Raw genomic sequence first — 19,070 nt, 5'->3', positions numbered from 1 at the left:
AATTGCCATTCCCTGCACCATGCGTCAATTCGCTGCAGATCCTGCATTTCAGTACAATTTTCCATTGTTACAACCTCTCGATACACCACAGCATCATCTGCAAAAAGCCTCAGTGAACTTCCGATGTCATCCACCAGGTCATTTATGTATATAGTGAACAGCAACGGTCCCATGACACTCCCCTGTGGCACACCTGAAATCACTCTTACTTCGAAAGACTTCTCTCCATTGAGAATGACATGCTGGGTTCTGTTATCTAGGAACTCCTCAATCCAATCACACAATTGGTCTGATAGTCCATATGCTCTTACTTTGTTCATTAAACGACTGTGGGGAACTGTATCGAACGCCTTGCGGAAGTCAAGAAACACGGCATCTACCTGTGAATCCGTGTCTATGGGCCTCTGAGTCTCGTGGACGAATAGCACGAGCTGGGTTTCACACGACCGTCTTTTTCGAAACCCATACTGATTCCTACAGAGTAGATTTCTAGTCTCCAGGAAAGTCATTATACTCGAACATAATACGTGTTCCAAAATTCTACAACTGATCGACGTTAGAGATATAGGTCTATAGTTCTGCACATCTGTTCGACGTCCCTTCTTGAAAACGGGGATGACCTGTGCCCTTTTCCAATCCTTTGGAACGCTACGCTCTTCTAGAGACCTACGGTACACCGCTGCAAGAAGGGGGGCAAGTTCCTTCGCGTACTCTGTGTAAAATAGAACAGGTATCCCATCAGGTCCAGCGGCCTTTCCTCTTTTGAGCGATTTAAATTGTTTCTCTATCCCTCTGTCGTCTATTTCGATATCTACCATTTTGTCATCTGTGCGACAATCTAGAGAAGGAACTACAGTGCAGTCTTCCGCTGTGAAACAGCTTTGGAAAAAGACATTTAGCATTTCGGCCTTTAGTCTGTCATCCTCTGTTTCAGTACCATATTGGTCACAGAGTGTCTGGACATTTTGTTTTGATCCACCTACCGCTTTGACATAAGACCAGAATTTCTTAGGATTTTCTGCCAAGTCAGTACATAGAACTTTACTTTCGAATTCATTGAACGCCTCTCGCATAGCCCTCCTCATACTACATTTCGCTTCGCGTAATTTTTGTTTGTCTGCAAGGCTTTGGCTATGTTTATGTTTGCTGTGAAGTTCCCTTTGCTTCCGCAGCAGTTTTGTAACTCGGTTGTTGTACCACGGTGGCTCTTTTCCATCTCTTACGATCTTGCTTGGCACATACTCATCTAACGCATATTGTACGATGGTTTTGAACTTTGTCCACTGATCCTCAACACTATCTGTACTTGAGACAAAACTTTTGTGTTGAGCCGTCAGGTACTCTGTAATCTGCTTTTTGTCAGTTTTGCTAAACAGAAAAATCTTCCTACCTTTTTTAATATTTCTATTTACGGCTGAAATCATCGATGCAGTAACCGCTTTATGATCGCTGATTCCATGTTCTGCGTTAACTGTTTCAAATAGCTCGGGTCTGTTTGTCACCAGAAGGTCTAATATGTTATCGCCACTAGTCGGTTCTCTGTTTAACTGCTCAAGGTAGTTTTCAGATAAAGCACTTAAAAAAATTTCACTGGATTCTTTGTCCCTGCCACCCGTTATGAACGTTTGAGTCTCCCAGTCTACATCCGGCAAATTAAAATCTCCACTCATAACTATAACATGGTGGGGAAATCTACTCGAAATATTTTCCAATTTATCCTTCAAGTGCTCAGCCACAACAGCTACTGAGCCAGGGGGCCTATAAAGACATCCAATTACCATGTATGAGCCTGCTTTAACCGTGACCTTCACCCAAATCATTTCACATTTTGGATCTCCGTCAATTTCCTTCGATACTATTGCACTTCTTATCGCCATAAACACGCCTCCCCCTTCACTGTCCAGCCGGCCTCTGCGGTATACATTCCAATCTGAGTTTAGGATTTAATTACTGTTTACGTCTGGTTTCAGATAACTTTCTGTCCCTAGTACTATATAGGCGTTGTGACCGTTTATTAATGTGAGCAGTTCTGGGACCTTTCTATAGACGCTCCTGCAGTTTACTATTAGCACATTAATATTGTTATTCCCTGTTGCATATTGCCTACTCCTACCCTGCCGCGTCTCAGGAGGCGTCTTGTCGGGCCTAGGGAGGGAATTCTCTAACCTAAAAAAACCCCATGTGCACTCCACACGTACTCCGCTACCCTTGTAGCCGCTTCCTGCGTGTAGTGCACGCCTGACCTATTCAGTGGGACCCTACATTTCTCCACCCGATAGCGGAGGTCGAGAAATTTGCACCCCAGATCTCCGCAGAATCGTCTGAGCCTCTGGTTTAAACCTTCCACCCGGCTCCAAACCAGAGGACCGTGATCTGTTCTGGGAACGATACTACAAATAGTTAGCTCTGATTCCACCCCGCGAGCGAGGCTTTCCGCCTTCACCAATTCCGCCAACCGCCTGTACGAACTGAGGATGACCTCTGAACCCAGACGGCAGGAGTCATTGGTGCCGACATGAGCAACAATTTGCAGTCGGGTGCACCCAGTGCTCTCTATCGCCGCCGGTAGGGCCTCCTCCACATCTCGGATGAGACCCCCCGGCAAGCAGACAGAGTGAACACTGGCCTTCTTCCCCGACCTTTTCGCTATTTCCCTAAGGGGTTCCATCACCCGCCTAACGTTGGAGCTCCCAATAACTAATAAACCCCTCCCCCTGTGTGCCTGCTCGGACCTTGCTGAAGGAGCAGCCACATGTCCACTCACAGGCAGAGCGGACGATGCCACACGGCCAGCCTCCACATTTACCCTCCGCCTCGTGCGCCGCGAACGCCGCTGAACCCGCCACTCGCCTTGGGGAGAGGGTGGCCCAACCGCGCCCTTTACCCGCGAAGATGTCTCGACAGCAGGGACAGTGGGTGAAGCATGTAACACCTGGGGTGTACCTTGCGACGCACCAGACTCCCCACTGCCGCTACACTCCGAGGCAGCAGCCTGAAGACGGCTGACCGCGGCCATCAACACGTTCAGCTGCTCGCGAACAGTGGTCAGCTCCTCCTGCGTCCGTACACAGCAGTCACACATCCTATCCATCCTAAGGAATAAATTTACTGAAGAGAGTTAATCAACTTTTAACTAGACTGCTAATTCATTAAAGGCTCCAAGCTCCACATGCACCGCTTTCACTATGACTTTGTGAAGTTCAAAATTCGCCGCTCCCACATATCCTGATGTGGGTACAGATAGTTGTATCTACTGGGTGAAAGGCTGCTAGCCATATGAAGTAATTAGGTACAATCACGAAAAATTCGACACGTTTGCATATGTGACCGATAATTCTTTTGGAATAACGCCCCTAAACAGCAAGGTTATTGGCCTGATGAAAGACGAGGCGAGTGGTTTGCAGATTGTGGAGTTTGTGGGGCTCATGTCCAAGATCTATGCATACCATATAGATGCAGGTGACAGCTGGAGGTGGGCTAAGGGTGTGAATTTTGCTGCCTGAAAGGCTCTGTCGATCGAGGACTACAAGCGGTGCCACCTTGAGGGGTTGGAGCTGCTCCACACATGGTGCGCCAGGTAATCTTTCGATCGAGAGGTATATACTGCGCTGCAGCTGAAACTAGGACTTCCCGTCAGGACGACAAACCGTTCATCTGCGGGGACAGGATCGGGACCCTCCTGTACTCATACTATTCGCTAAAGCGACTGACTGTGTGTGTGTGTGTGTGTGTGTGTGTGTGTTTGTAAATATACTCTAAAACAAAAACAAAACAGGCACGATGAAGAAATTATCCAAATGGTATGGGTGGGACGGAAATCCCCTTAGATGTGATGTACAGATAAACAAAAGATACAAATTTCATAAAAATTGGATAATTCATTAAAGAGAAAGAGCTTCACAAATTCAGCACGTCAGTAACACGCTGGTCCACATTTGACCCTTATGCAAGTAGTTATTCGGCTTAGCATTGATTGATAGTTGTTGGATGTTGTCCTGAGGGATATCGTGCCAAATTATGTCCCAGTGGTGCGTTAGATCGTCAAAATACTTGGCTGGTTTGAGGACACTGCACAAAATGCTCAGATGGGGTGAGATCCGGTGAACGAGCTGGCCAAAATAGGGTTTGGAAGTGATCAAGACAAGCCGTTTGTAGGCAGGCTTATCTTACTGAAACGTAAGCTCAGGATGGCCTTGCCATGAAGGGCAACGAAATGGTACATAGAATATCTTCGATATACCGCTATGTTGTAGGGTGTGACGGATGACAACCAAAGGAGTCTTCCTATATTCAAAAAAATGTTCAAATGTGTATGAAATCTTATGGGACTTAACTGCTAAGGTCATCAGTCCCTAAGCTTGCAACTACTTAACCTAAATTATCCTAGCGACAAACACACACACCCACGTCCGAGGGAGGACTCGAACCTCTGCCGGGACCAGCCGCACAGTTCATGAGTGCAGCGTCTCAGACCGCTCGGCTAATCCCGCGCGGCCACCTATGAAAGGAAATGGCACCCAAGACCATTACTACTGGTTGTTGGGCCGACAGATTGGTATACCACTACAGTCCAGTACGTCTGCAGACACTCATTCACTGGTCATCAGCGCTCAGTTCCCAGTCGGACTCATAAATGAAAACAGTTCTGCTCCAGTCAGTGGGATTCCAGGCCGAATCTGCCTGGCGTCACTGCAAACGGGCTTGTTGGTGCACAGGCCCCCGTAAGGTTAACACTAATTCTATGAAACGCTCGTTAAAGTTCCTTGTGGTCACTGAAGCATCAGTTGCACATCTTATCAATGATAATGACGAATCCAGAGCTCTGAGTGCCTCTCTGACAACTGTTCAGTCCTCGTGAACCGCCGTTAACGGTCCATGTGGTCACTGAAGCACCAGTTGCACATCTTAACAATGATAATGATGAATCCAGAGCTCTGAGTGCCTCTCTAACAACTGTTCAGTCCTCGTGAACCGCCGTTAACGGTCCATGTGGTCACTGAAGCACTAGTTGCACATCTTATCAATGATAATGATGAATCCAGAGCTCTGAGTGCCTCTCTGACAACTGTTCAGTCCTCGTGAACCGCCGTTAACGGTCCATGTGGTCACTGAAGCACCAGTTGCACATCTTATCAATGATAATGATGAATCCAGAGCTCTGAGTGCCTCTCTGACAGCTGTTCAGTCCTCGTGAACCGCCGTTAACGGTCCATGTGGTCACTGAAGCACCAGTTGCACATCTTATCAATGATAATGATGAATCCAGAGCTCTGAGTGCCTCTCTAACAACTGTTCAGTCCTCGTGAACCGCCGTTAACGGTCCATGTGGTCACTGAAGCACTAGTTGCACATCTTATCAATGATAATGATGAATCCAGAGCTCTGAGTGCCTCTCTGACAACTGTTCAGTCCTCGTGAACCGCCGTTAACGGTCCATGTGGTCACTGAAGCACCAGTTGCACATCTTATCAATGATAATGATGAATCCAGAGCTCTGAGTGCCTCTCTGACAACTGTTCAGTCCTCGTGAACCGCCGTTAACGGTCCATGTGGTCACTGAAGCACCAGTTGCACATCTTATCAATGATAATGATGAATCCAGAGCTCTGAGTGCCTCTCTGACAACTGTTCAGTCCTCGTGAACCGCCGTTAACGGTCCATGTGGTCACTGAAGCACCAGTTGCACATCTTATCAATGATAATGATGAATCCAGAGCTCTGAGTGCCTCTCTGACAACTGTTCAGTCCTCGTGAACCGCCGTTAACGGTCCATGAGGTCACTGAAGCACCAGTTGCACATCTTATCAATGATAATGATGAATCCAGAGCTCTGAGTGCCTCTCTGACAACTGCTCGGTCCTCACGTTCTTTCGTCTCTCCTGGTCGACCCCTTCCTTCTTGATGCTGTGTTCTGCCATGGTTAACCTATTCCTGCCAACATTGTTGAAGTGTGGCTTCGCTCCTATTCAGATGTCGATGTTTCGCTGACTACTCCAACCAGCTTCTTTGAGCGGAACTACACATCGTCTCTCAAATCCTGATATCTGTGTATATTGTTCACGTGCCTGTCTGTGAGGTATAGTTACAGTCAAACTGCGTACAAGGAGTGAAATTCTCAATGACTTTATGCGGTGGTATCGACATGTTCCCTTTCCTTATCTTTTCCCGCTGCACAGTGCAACAACGCTGCAACATCAGACATTCATGCATCGGCCACCAAAATTTTACAGTTTTGCATTTTCTGTCGATACCTGTATTAATATCAGTTTCTGGTCAGTTTGCATGTCTCCTTCATGATGCTTCATTTTTCTTGTCCTAGATGCGACTGTGTGTGGAATAGTTCGATGAATCTTTTGTCATAGTTTTGTGTGCCTGTGTGAGAATATGGCTGCATCCTATGTGTGAGTATACATATAAATATTGCGCATACCATGTACACTGCTTGCAAAAATTATTATATATCGTACGAACATTTCACGAGTGTACCGCGAATTTCAGGAATATGGTAAAACATCAAATCTCCAACATCGCTGCGGACAGAAAAAGATCCTGCAAGAACGGGACCAATGACGACTGTAGAGAATCGTTCAACGTGACAGAAGTGCAGCCCTTCCGCAAATTGCTGCAGATTTCAATGCTGGGCGATAAACAAGTGTCAGCGTGCGAACCATTCAACGAAACATCATCGATATGGGCTTTCGGAACTGAAGGCCTACTCGTGTACCCTTGATGTCTGCACAACACCACGTTTTACATCTCGCTGGGCCCGTCAAAATTGACATTGGACTGTTGTTGACTGGACACATGTTGCCTGGTTGAACGAGTCTCGTTTCAAATTGTATCGAGCGGATAGACGTGTACGGGTACGGGGACAACCTCATCCTTGGATACTCCATGTCAGCACGGGACTGTTCAAGCTGGTGGAGGCTCTGTAATGGTGTGGTGCGTGTGCTGTTGGAGTGGTATAGGACCCCTGATACGTCTAGGTACGACTCTGACGGGTGACACATACATTAGCATCCTGTCTGTTCACCTGCATCTATTCATGTCCATTGTGCATTCCGACGCATTTGGGCAATTTCAGCAGGACAATGCGACACCCACACGTCCAGAATTGCTGCAGAGTGACTCCAGGAACACTCTCCTGAGTTTAAACACTTCCGCTGGCCACGAAACTCTCCAGATATGAACATTATTGAGCATATCTGTTATGCCTTGCAATGTGATGTTTAGAAGAGATCTCCACCCCCTCGTACTCTTACGGATTTATGGACAGCCCTGCAGGATTCATTGCGTCAGTTCCCTTCAGCACTACTTCAGACATAACCCGAGTCCATGCCACGAGGTGTTGCAGCACTTGTGCATGCTCATGGGGGCCCTACACGACATTAGGCAGGTGTACCAGTTTCTTTGGCTCTTCAGTGTATATGTGTGTGTGTGTGTCTGTGTGTGTTGTGTGGTTTGCCTTTATCACTGTAAATACGAGGGTCGAGGGTTGCCCAGAAAGTAATGCACTGCATCTTTTTCTTCATCGATTCTTTATTGAAAATAATGAGAATTACACACACGAAAGAATGGTTTTTTATCTACACATCCTATTTCTACACGTGGTCTCCATCCTGTTCTATGGCCTTATTACAGCGCGAAACAAGGGCGTGCATGCCCTGTCGATACCAATGTTTGTCCTGGTGGTGAAGCCAGTGCTTCACTGCGTAACTCACCATCTTACCGTCCTCAAAATGTCTTTTAGAGTTGTAAAGCGTCTGTCCTCGTGAATGACAACATCAGCTCGCTGCAACATTTCAGGTGTGACAGCCGTGGATGGTCTCCCTGAAAGCTGCAAACTGCGGAGCTCCGCCGAACTCCCTTCTGATGACCTCACCCCCTGTGCCCAGCGACTAACTGTACTTCTGCCAACAGCATACGCTCCATAGACTTTGCACAAGCGTTTGTAAATATTCCCCAAGTTTCTTTCTCTGCAATGAAAAATTTAATGACGGCAGGTTGCTTGTAACGTACATCACCTACAGACGCCATTTTGAAACTGTCCTACTGCTACTCTATCTGTCGGAAGTGACGGAAACTTGATCCGCTCACTCAGGAGACTTCAGATAATACGTACGTAACGTTTCGTATTCGTAGCATTCTTTTCGGCTGAGAAAAAATGCGGTGCATTATTTTGTGAGCAACCCTCGTATACTGGAAAAGTCACTTCTCCTCTGCCTCTATTCGTGGTAAGTGCTTTGTATACAGAGTGGACATTAATAAAACAGACAAACTGTAGTGATGGATTCCTGACTGGAAATGGAAGAAAAAAGGTCCTATGAGCATGTGTCTGGAAATGGATGGTGTGTGTGTAACGACAACAAAACGTCCCAGAACACAGAACAGAGGTGCATTGCATCCACGTCACTATAGGTGTTAAAAGTTGCCTCCATGATAGCGGTTGTCATGCTGGATACACATAATCGTACTTTGGCTTATACCATGTTGGTGGGTCACTTGTCTGGAGCTTGTACTAGGCTTCGTCTCAGTATAGTGTACTACCTGGGCCTTCAAATCTGGTGTATGCATAGCCCACCACCTCTCTGCACGTTCGTCTGTCTGAAGGGGCCAGTGATCACACAAACAGCCAAAAAGGGCTTGAAATGTTGTGTGATGTGGGTGGTCTGTGAGGATATTTGTTTTTCTGCTGCTTACAGTACGATGCATTAATCACACAGCTTGCAACACAGAAGGAATACACGACACGTGGTCAGAGGAATTGTCATTCCTCAGCGCCATCTACTGGCAACGATTCATTCCCAAACACATATTCATAGGACCCTTTTTTCTACATTTCCAGTCAGGAATCCGTCCCTGCAGTTTGTCGGTTTTATTAATATCCACCCTGCTTGTCTCTGCATACATATTGTAAAAAGTAACGTTATTCACCCGAAAAATATTAGTTTATATTGTAAATATGACAATTTGAAATAAAATGCTTTATTCTTAAAAACGTTGTACACATTGTAAATATATAAAGTGGATAATATTAGAAAACCGTGAGTTGTTTCACAATACTCTAGTTATTTCATTTTATGAAATACCCTCTCTAAGTCCGTAAGTTTTTATCTATTAATAAATTGATGATGACGGCCGAAAGGACCAGTACTCAAACATCATTGACCACGAAGCATTTGTTGGTGCGGATGGTGAAGAGAGAGGAGGAGTGAGAGAGAGTATGGAGAAAGAGGCAGAGCACAACTACTTAAGAGCCCAAACAACGAAGTTGTACTTCTTGTCAGGGGTTATGGGCCAAGATAGGTAAAAGGTCAAAAGACTGGCCAGACTTTTTTTTATTTTTTGCTTTCCTTGTGACATTGCAAATCATGGTTAATCGTGTTTCTTTGCTGACCATACTGCATTAATTTTCTTTCCCTTTTTTTGTACTTGAATATTTTCTTGGCTGTAGTTTATGTTTTCTTAAGAGCAATAAAGTTTGTATCATTAGAGAAATTTTAGTGTTTTCTTAATGCCTCCCTTCGTTCCCACACGACTACATCACAATCTGAATCGCAACAACACGGTGATGTCCTATGAGCAGTCCGCTTTTTTTCTTTTTAGAGGTACTGAAACTTCCACTGCTACATTGATAAGCGATATTAAGATACCACAGTTTCTTTCGTGAACCTCAGTTTCAATGATCGATTCCTGTTTTCCTTCCAGCGACGTTTCGTATAGGTTCCAATTGGCTTTGTTTCTATTCAGTTTTCTGCTGACTGCGTGTTTGACAGTATACCTAATTTGTGCATTTATTATAATTTAAATCAGCAAGTGATCTGAACCTAAAATATGCGGTATCACTTCCCATGTTTTACCGGTAGACAGGGTAGGGGACGCTGTGCTCAAGTATACTACCATTGGAAGCTTCAAAAATGTTCAAATGTGTGTGAGTTCTTAAAGGACCAATCTTCAGAGGTCATCGGTCCTAGACTTACACACTACTTACACTAAACTACGCTAAGAACAACACGCACACCCATGCCCGAGGGAGGACTCGAACCTCCGGCGGGAGGGGCCGCAGGAGACTTCATATGGCCGAACTGTTCTATTTGGTACATCCAATAGTATTTTTCCCATTGCATTGGCACTTCTGCAGGTCCACAGTGTATGCTGGTCGTTAAAGTCGCCTAGTAGAGGAAGAAGTTTCCCAATGGAGTCAGTTATTGCTGTCAACTGCTGTTTTGGAAGTCTGTTGTTAGGTGCTTTGTATAACGACCACATACAGATGTAGGTCCGTGTTCCACAGTCGGATGCCTACATTTGCAGTGCCAGTATTAACAAAAGAAACGTGGATATCTTGTTTTACCAACAATGCTGCACTGCCGCTCTTTCTTTTCTGACAGAGTGCGAAGGGTTCGCTTGGTTTCAACCATTTTTCGGTGGTGGCTCAGATGTCTAGTTTAGTCTTCATTCCGCAAAAACGTGCTGTAAGAATAATATGTGGTGCTCACTCACGATCGTCTTGTAGACAAGCGTTTAAGGAGGCAGGCACTGACTATTATTTCACAATATGTTTGTTCACTTATGACGTTTGTTGTAAATAATCCACTATAGTTAAAAAGGAACAATGATGTACACAAATACAGTATCAGAAGGAAAAATGAAATTAATTACTCCACATTAAGGTTGTCCTTAACACAAAAAAGGGTCCACAATACTGCAACAAAAAAATTTTATCACTTAGCCAGTGATATAAAATCTCTGACAAACAGCAAAGCTTAGTTTGGAAACAAACTGAGAAAGTTTCTCGTTGACAATGCCGTCTATTCCGTACAAGAATTTATATAACTACGATGTGTAGAAGATGGTGGGTAAGAATCAATAACTCAAATCTCTATATCTTTTTTTTCTTTTTGTAAGAAAACAACTCAGAAACGTTCAGACTGTAACCATATGTACAAATTAATTTGCGGTTTGAATCTAAAATGACTCGTTCCACATCATTATGATCTATGAAGCAAAAGATCAATGGAATATGTAGCTAACTAACTAACTAGCAGAAAATGTTGAAGCCTATCTTTGTTCGCCTTGAGAGATCTGGCTTTCTGTTGGATGATTTTATAGGCCATTTGAGGGTGTAAGGAGAACGGTCAACATATTTTGGACTGACATCCGGATCGAATCTGTTTGTAGTACTGGAGTGGGTCCATCAGCAACCTACTGGTAAGATATATCATTCATCACAGCTATAATTATTCTTAAAATGTTATTAACGAGGTAGGTCTCAACATCATTCTGATTGTTTGAGTCTGTGAAATTATGCTGGGTTGAGGTTGGGACCTATTGGAGCATGATAAAAGTAGAGTTCTGGTTGGTACAATTGGTCCCAGTGGACTGTGCTTTGGTGAAGTCCTCTATGTTCTACAGAATTTGCGTGTTGCTGGTGGTATAGTTGGACTTGCTTTACTAGAGGATGGACTGATGGTATCAGAAGTGAATCCACTGGAGCCTCTGTTCCTGACTTCTGTAGCGTTGACATCATGATATGGATTGCTCACTGCGGATCGTAGTCACTACATCTACATCTACATCTACATTTATACTCCGCAAGCCACCCAACGGTGTGTGGCGGAGGGCACTTTACGTGCCACTGTCATTACCTCCCTTTCCTGTTCCAGTCGCGTATGGTTCGCGGGAAGAACGACTGTCTGAAAGCCTCCGTGCGCGCTCTAATCTCTCTAATTTTACATTCGTGGTCTCCTCGGGAGGTATAAGTAGGGGGAAGCAATATATTCGATACCTCATCCAGAAACGCACCCTCTCGAAACCTGGCGAGCAAGCTACACCGCGATGCAGAGGGCCTCTCTTGCAGAGTCTGCCACTTGAGTGTATTAAACATCTCCGTAACGCTATCACGGTTACCAAAAAACCCTGTGACGAAACGCGCCGCTCTTCTTTGGATCTTCTCTATCTCCTCCGTCAACACGATCTGCTGTATGGGCTTGTAAAGCACGCATATTTTGTTACTTTTGCACTTTTGCTGCCATGTCCAACTCACAAACAATTATAGCATTGTAAGATGGAGGGTACGTACGCGTCCACTGGCAAAAACAATCCACGAATATAAAAAAAATTGTGAGAGCTGCTGTGATGTAAATGACACAACATAACTAGCGACAGCTTTGTTACCTTTACCCTTGCTCTAAACGGGAAGTTGTGTTGTCTACTGTGGGGAGATATTCAGCCTACATAGATCAACAGAAGTATACCTACATTACAGACTCCAGGTACGAAAGTGTCACTGCAGGCAGGCTGTGGCCTGTTGGGTGACTATGCAAACACTGTCTGACGTCATACGGTGCATCGGCTGCTGTCGGACCCCTACACCTATTTTACTCTAGGCTCCTGAGCGTTCAATTGGCCGCCAGTCTGTGCAGTTACTGGTGTGATAGGGTCTCTCCTAGCGGCGCCAGCTATGTGCAGATAAGGCACCTGACGGACTTGGTGTAATGCTCTGTGGGTTCTAGAATCCTCTGGCAAGGTGTGGTAATATGTTCAAATAAAAATGCGAGTATATGCCTCACCCAATCCTAGCCCACTACACACAACAGTGAATTCAAATGGTTCAAATGGCTCTAAGCACTACGAGACTTAACATCTGAGGTCATCAGTCCCCTAGACTTAGAACTACTTAAACCTAACTAACCTAAGGACTTCACACACATCCATGCCCGAGGCAGGATTTGAACCTGCGACCTTAGCAGCAGCGCGGTTCCAGACTGAAGCGCCTAGAACCGCTCGTCCACAGCGGCCGGCCACAAAAGTGACAGGTGACTGGCAACAATACATGTTGCACCAACAAGCTATACAGTGTTAAAGTTCTGACAGGTGGTCTAATTCTGAAAGTCACAGGGCTTCCCTTCCTTTTAAACTTACGGTAAGTGATACAAATCCTCCCACTCCGTAGCTATTGTGCAACAACCTCCGTGACTTAAATAACCTGTACTAGAATCGTTCGAAATTTTGCATTGTGCACCCAATAGCAAAAAACTGACTTTGCTTGAGGAATCAGAGACAGTTTGGGGCAACATTTCTTAGAAAATGTTAAAAATTTTTTACTTTTGCAGTTTAGCTGCATGCCAAAATTTTGGCTATTTAAGACTAATGTGTCACCAGCAGTTTGCAAATGTATGTTCCTCTTCTGTCTCTTGTTTGTTATATGGTACTTAAAATTGTTTCTCGCCTTCTCATGGTAGATAGGACCATACCCCTACACTATATCTATTTATTTTTCGCATGACGAAATTCTGAAGATGCTTCAAAAACGCATAATGGGTAATACATCTTCTGCTATCATTTCCAACCTAGACAGTTTTTCTTACTTAAATTAGGGTAAGTGAATATCTCACTATTTCAAACTTAGAAGAAATGAATTTTTAATTTTACCACCATTTAAAAATAGGAGAAGCGAGATCTTGGGTTTTGAGCTTAAGGTAACTAAGGTGGGTTAAATTATTTAAACTGTCATGTAGGAGGGAAAACTGTTTAAATTTTTTTAAACTTAGGGAAAGTGGGCTCTGGTTTTGAGTTGCATTTATTTGAATTTGAATTGTATTTGAATGAATTGAAATTGAATTAATTTCAGATTAATATGGAATTGAACTGAATTTGAATTGAAATTGAATTGAACTGAGTTGAATTTGAATTGAACTGAAATGAATTTGAATTGAATTGAATTGAAATAGACGTGAACTGAACTAGAATTGAATAGAACTGGACAAAGTTGAATTGAATTTGAATTGAATTGTAGTGAAATTGAATTGAACTGAAAGTAGATCAGCAGGGAAGTTCAGACTAGTTACTACCTGTTGGATGAAAATGATGTTTGTATAGCCTACAAGTGGAGACTGGCTCCTTTGTCTAACAGATATGCTTGGACCAGCAAGGAAAATCCACATTTTGTGTCTTGGCTGCAAATAGCAGTCAGGTTTGAACCTGCAAGGGCGAAAAACATTCATTGTGTCATATGAGTCAATGCCGTTTGTCCTAGAACTGGTGCTGGGGAGGGGTCACTTTGAGGGACAATGCACTTTGTCCCAGAACCAATGGCTCAGACTGGTAGGAGGAAAACATATTTTGTCTGGCAGGCAGGCTTGGACCTGTAGGGGGAACGAACATCGTTTGTCTTGGGTGAGTAACACCAGGAGAAAACACAGGATATCTAGCAAAAAGTCAGCTATCTTGGATTCCAGTAGGTCAATATAGCATCTTGGACATGCTGCAAGTTTATACTTAAGACAAGAGCCCTACTACAGAAGTGATATTATAGGAATGGGAGGAAAATCCACTAACAAAACTGAGTCGTTTCTGAGTTTCACAAAAAGTTTTGAAAATCCCACAATTTTTTTGAATTTCTCACAATTTTTTGAATTTCCTGCCATTTTGTACATAGAGTGATTGACCTATTTCACAGGAATGGGGGAGTGGGAGGGAGAAATCTGGTAACAGTGGATGACAACATAGGTGGATGAGGAAATCTGGCAACAATGCACTCTGCATTTTGAAAATCCCACAATTTTTTTGAATTTCTCACAATTTTTTGAATTTCCTGCTATTTTATACATAGAGTAATTGGCCTATGTCACAGGAATTAGGGAGTGGGAGGGAGAAATCTGCTAACAGTGGATGATGTCATAGGTGGATGAGGAAATCTGGCAACAACGCACTCTGCACTTCAAATCCACTCTCACGTTTTATACACATTATTTCACAATGTAAAAAGGTGCTTCTACACTGTTCATTTATTTTTCAACAGCAGTTACTGCACGCACTACACATACACTACCAAGTAACATCAGCACCACGATGATGACGTTTGGTTTCCATTTCGTGAACGACATCTTCCTGTTTGCTTGCCTGAAAAACTGAGTCAGCATCCCTCCATAATAAGCGAGATCTGGACCCTAGAAAGATTTCCTTTTCCGAGTTTTGTTGTATGGCATTGCAAAAGTGTGTTTTGAAGTGACAGGTGAGTTTTATTATTATTTACATGCGTTACGTATTTTACTAAACCTCTGTCTTGTGTTATCGAGGTAACCCTGGACTATATAGAAAGTATCGGTTAGCAGTTGATTTTTTTTAAGTAAGATAATTTAGTAATCACATTAATTTTGTTAGGCAATTTACTGTGCAATCTTCTTCTTTGGTAAAACATGCTTTGTTTGCCTTTATGTTTACTCTTTTGTGGTAGATATAAGTTCATTCTAGATCTTGTTCCATGGTCATGAACGGAGTTGTTTGTGCAGTCACTACAATTTTTTTAATCTTTGTAATTGATCTGTAAATGCACTCACATGGTGTAGTTACAATTCCCAATGTTTTGAACGGATCGTTACAAGGCTCTGAGCACTATGGGACTTAACTTCTGAGGTCGGCAGTCCCCTAAAACTTAGAATTACTTAAACCTAACTAACCTAAGGACATCACACACATCCATGCCCTTGGTAGGATTCGAACCTGCGACCATAGCGGTCGCGCAGTTCCAGACTGAAGCGCCTAGAACCTCTCGGCCATCGAATCGTTACAAGGAATCCGATTGCTGTACTCTTATGGTACTCGAAATAAAGACTACACTCTGACAGTCAAAATATTTTAAGGAAGTGAGGTGGCGATGTTTCTGTTTTGTAATCGAGTTCCACAAACTTTTGATATTTCAAGAAATGAAAGAAAAGTTTAATAAAGTACTATGTTGCGGTTTGGGTAAGTGGAGCTGTAGATGTTTGTACAGAAAAATTTGAGCAGTATTTACCTCACTTCTTTTGTTACCCATATTTAATCCGATCATAATTACTAGACGTTACACTTTGCGAAATTATAAAGGTGCAGTAGTAGGCCTTTTCTCACAGAGAACAGGGTTTACCTCATTGCTGAAGTCGAAACGAAGGACACTGTTCGTTACTGCAGCCACTTGATGGGCATTGTAAGCTCAGAGGACACAGTGGCATTGGGAATTCTAAGGGCATCCTTCGAAAAACTGGCAAAAAAGAGGAAAGAATCACCTTCTTAAAGTGCTAATGGACTTTGCAAGAAAGCAGAGACGATTTCTTCAGCTACCCCACGGTCAAACTCTTTCTTCATCCTTGTCAAAATTAGCAAGTTGTAAACGTTTGCGAGGCATTCGGGAACTAGGTTTTATAATGAGAAACAGAGGAGGAGCCCAAAAAAATGTTTGGAAGGATTATGGAATTCAAGGAATTTCTAAGTCACGATAGCGCAACCTTGTACTTCAGCCTTATCATTCACACGAGTTAGCATTCGCTACGCAGTAAGATAACGCTGTTATGTGAATATTACCCTTTGTCTCAGCGTTCGCCTCCATGTGGCGACGCTTTTACCACTTGCCGTCACTACTGCTCACGACGACGTCGTCCAAACATTTTTAACAATTGTTGGTCCCTCATTTGTTGCTATTGGAATGTGTAAAGCCGATCGGAATAAATGAACCGCGTTTATAAGGTGGAAGGGTGTACAGATAAAATAGTTAAAATTAGCTCTACAAGTTTTATTCTTTTGTTGCAGATTAGACTTGGACTGAATCAAAATGGCGACTGACCAGGAGAGGGCGCAATGCGTCATTTGATATACAGAATCCAAATCTGTGAAAACGGTACTCTGAAGTTATCGACACCAGTACTAGAGGGCACCACCAGCAAAGACGAAAATAGTGAGGTGATTTAAGAACCTAACAGAGCCAGGCAGTGTCAAAGATCTTCCTCGATGTGGACGTTCCGCTGTGTCTCAAGCACGTATTGATAGAAAGTAATTTTGATTTCAGTGTATCTCCAAGAAGCCAATTCGTCGTGCATCATACGGATTGCAGGAAGCAATATCAACTGTCCAAAGTGTAAATGGCTCAAATACTGCAGCCAAATGACTGTGCTCTGCGGTATGCATTCGCGTTTTCCAAGCTGGCCTCCACAGATGCTGTCAATGACTACCTGAAAAAGTGCATGTTTTCAAATGAAGCAATGTTCCACATTCCTAGACACGTGAATCGCCACAATATTAGGATTTGGGGCTCCAAAAATGCACACAACACGCGTGAAGACTGCACACAACACGCGTGAAGACATCCGTGATTTACCGAAGCTTAATGATTGGTGTGGCCTTATGCACGATAGAGGCATGGGTCCAGTTTTCTTCGCAGAGAAAGCCATGAGCGGAAATGTTTACCTGATTATGCGAGACCAGTTCCTGTTAGAACAGATCGAAGAGCTGCAACCGTCGATTATCTTCCAGAATAATGGTGATCCTCACATTGAAACTTGAAAGTGCTGGATGTGTTGAATGACGAATTTCCTGTGAGGTGGATGAGTCGTCACCGTTTCATCGCACGGCCCCCGCGGTCTCCGATGTCATCCCATGAGACTTCTCTTTGTAGGGTACATCAGGGATAGCGCTTACACAACACCAATCAGTGATATTGCTACCCTTCGTGTACGAATCAATGAAGCAGTCGGAATTGCTGATGCTGCAGTGCTGACCCGTACATGGGAAGAACTCGAATATTACGTTGATGTTCTATCAGCGACGAGTGGGACACATACTAAAATTCTGACATAAAAAAGAAATTTGAGAGCTGCTAAGCGTTTTACGACACACCAACATACTCTGTCTCTAAAAATTTGTAAGTTATGATGTTTTGAAATGTTAACGGGACTTCTATATTTAAGTGACTACTCTGAAATTCACACTTAGGTGCTTGGCTGACGGTTCATTGAACCACCTTATTATGAAAGTATGCCATTTCAAGACGACGGCAAATTGAAATTGTATAAAAACCTGTCGTTCGTGGTAGTATTTTTTGTAGTTAAACGTCACATAATGACATATTGGGGGTTAAAGCCTTCATGGGACCTAAGTTGCAACTTAAGGCTAAAACGTCTCAAGCTCATCGTACTGCAGTGGTTAGGAGAGTGAAGTTACGAAGTGTGAAGTGGCTGGTTCGCGTGCTGCTGTATCCGAATATTTTATATATTTACTTTTTGCTCTCGCGTTTCTAAGGGGTTCTGGGACTTCTTTATTAATTTAAAGAAGTATGGTCTCTAATATGTGATGTTATGTACGTAAGAATGCTCTCTCTCCCTCTCAGGAGAGGATTGTTATTGTCCACAATTTACAAATTAAGCATGAAACACACAAATGCCAGTAAATATTTGAAACACGTTGATCATCTGAGAAAGCAAATAACCACTCATAATAAAAAGCATAGAAAAGACTCACACATTTGCACAAGAATTAAAAGGTAACTGAGTGTCAGCAGTCTATAAGGTATAACAGAAAATTTAAGATCTAGTTCTTTTAAGACGTTTTTCTTCCGAACAAGAACGTGTTCAATTAAAGCACATCTTTAACAACCAATATGGCACTTTTAGTCTGTTCATTGCAACAAATTTTATTGTTACCGACGACTTTTCGAGAGATCCTCAATGTGCTGGTGTTTTGAAAGAGCATTTGTTCTTAGAACATATTATAAAGTAGTAGCTGTTTTAATTTGTGTGCTAGAATGGCTATGCAAATTTTCGAATTACAGACCATCTGCTGAAGCTAATTTTCAGAGTTTCTAAAAATAAAGTTGTATTGTTGATATACCTTCATAAACGCTGTTGAATATATACGCTATTGGATTCAATACTGGCTGACTTCCGCTTCTTTTTGCTTGTAAATCAACAAGTCGTCTCATTTTTGGGATTGATGAGGCGTATTCCACGAACAATGGACCTTGTCTTTGGTGGGGTTGCTTGCGTGCCTCAATGATACAGATAGTCGTACAGCAAGTGCAACCACAAAGAAGGGGTATCTGTTGAGAGGGCAGACAGAAGTGTAGTTCCTGAAGATGGGCAGCAGTCTTTTCAGTAGTTGCAGGAGCAACAGTGTGAATGATTGACTGCTAGCAGAAGATTTATTTATTTATAAACAAACCTATTGTATCTACAGTCGCAGGCTTTCAAAAACCATTTATAATGGATCAAATCAGCTCATTTTTAAACGTTTTTATTTCCTTTCACCTGCTTCATTTTCTGCAT

The sequence above is a fragment of the Schistocerca nitens genome, chromosome 3, assembly GCF_023898315.1.
Source record: "Schistocerca nitens isolate TAMUIC-IGC-003100 chromosome 3, iqSchNite1.1, whole genome shotgun sequence".
Lineage (NCBI taxonomy): Eukaryota > Metazoa > Arthropoda > Insecta > Orthoptera > Acrididae > Schistocerca > Schistocerca nitens.
The sequence above is the reverse complement of the archived record's forward strand: the minus strand, read 5'-3'. Positions refer to the sequence as shown.